Here is a 2,062-nt window from a genome sequence, read left to right as displayed (position 1 = left end):
TGAATGAATTTTTTTTTTTTTTTTTTTTTTTTTTTTGAGCATGTGCGCTCACCAGAGGGACAGAGTAACAGAAAGCAAGAAATCACACACATACACACACACACACACACACACACACACACACCCCTGGGAGGATGGCCATGCTGCAGTCCCTTCTCCTCCATTCTCCTCTCAGGATCTTGGGGATGCACGCACATGCACCCGGTGTGAGTTTTTTTTTCTTTTTTGGGGGGGCGAGGAGAGACTTTTTGCTGTAGGGCATGTGTGCTCACCAGAAAGACAGAGAGACAGAAAGTGAGAAATCACCCCCCAGTGGGGGTGGCCACGCCACAATCCCTTCTCCTTCATTGTCCTCTCCGGATCTTGGGCATGCATGCACATGCGCCTGGTGGGAGTTTAAGCCGCCGGGTCCGGGACACGAACCATGGTCAACTACATGGGAGTCCAGCGACATAGCCATTACGTAACTGCTGGTCCCTGATTCGATTTTTAAAATGGAAACAATGGAAAGGTATTACCTCTTCAGATACCTATGACAAACGTTCACCATACAGAGCTGGACCACATTCCATACGAGACTTACTGAGATGTTTTCCAGTACGCATGCTTCTCTCAAGAAGCATCTGTTGGTCATCAAGTCACATGAATGAAACATCATGCAATGGCTTGTTGACCACAAGGATTATTGATGACATTCCACATATTTCCACAATCAGATGGCAGCCTGCTGGAACTGAAGTCTAAGCCTCGTGTGTAATTATGTCCTCTCCCGTACTGAAGAGAAGGCTCTGGATGCAGTAGACTTTAACTCCCAGATTGATTTAAAATGTTACATTTAGCTTTTGTATTTAAGTCCACCTCCACACATGATACACACAGACACAAGCAGCTAGGTTTTCAACAAGTTCTGTTCATAACAATTGAAAGACATACTTTTAAAATTTACAGTATTTTATCTTTTTTAAGGTCAAAAACTATGTTATCTCACTTTTTATCTATTCCTTTTCTAAAAGAATTATTTGATTCAATTTATTCATTTTATTTTATTTTATTTTATTTTATTTTATTTTATTTTATTTTATTTTATTTTATTGAAATTAACCAGAGAGAGAGAAGGAAAGTGAGGAAGGAACCTGCCAGGTCCGGACCTCGAACCGTAGTCAGCCAGGTGGGACTCCAGTTGCCTCAACCATCACGCCACCTGCTGGTCCCATATTCCTTTTACTTTTTAAGCTTTTTGCTATACAGCAAGTGCTCTCACAAGAAAGAGGCAGAAAGAGATGGGGAGAGAGAGGGAAAGTAAGAAATCACTCCCCAGAGTGGAGGGCCACACTGTAATCTCTTCTCTTTCGTTCTCTTCTCAGGATTTTGGGCATGCATGCACATGCTCCCAGCATGCTTTTCTAGCTGCAGGGTCTGGGACTCATCCTTTGAAGTGAGCTATATGGGATCAGGCACCTTAACAACCATGCCACCTTCTGGCTCATATTTTTCCATTATTTTTAAAAGTAACTGTCTGCACACGCCCTATAGCAAAAACCTCTCCAAAAAAAAAAAGTAATTGTCATTCTAGCAGTAATACATGTTCTTTTTGAAAAAAGAAATGAAAATAAAGATAAGGAAAAAAGAGAAAAAAGTAAGACCACTCACAATTCTACCACAGAGAGGGAACCAGCAGTTAGCGTAATGGCTATGTCCTGGACTCCCATGTAGTCGACCGTGGTTCACGTCCCGGACCCGGTGGCTTAAAACCCGGGCGCATGTGTTTGTGTGCCCAAGATCCCAAGAGGAGAGTGGAGGAGAAGGGATTGTGGCGTGGCCATCCCCCCTTGGGGGTGATTTCTTGCTTTCTGTCTCTATGTCTCTCTCTTTCTGTCTGGCGAGCACACGCACCCTATAGCGAAAAAAAAAAAAAAAAAAAAGCCTCTCCAAAAAAAGAAAAACAAAAAAACAATTCTACTACAAAGAGAGAACCATGTTAACAGTTGATCATTTCTCCCCAATATGTTTTCTGTGCTTTTATGTGGGGTATATGTTTCTTTTTCTTACGAAAGTGAGAGAG

This window comes from Tupaia chinensis, unplaced genomic scaffold, assembly GCF_000334495.1.
Source record: "Tupaia chinensis unplaced genomic scaffold, TupChi_1.0 Scaffold141530_1, whole genome shotgun sequence".
Taxonomy (NCBI): Eukaryota; Metazoa; Chordata; class Mammalia; order Scandentia; family Tupaiidae; genus Tupaia; species Tupaia belangeri.
This window is presented reverse-complemented; position numbering follows the sequence as displayed.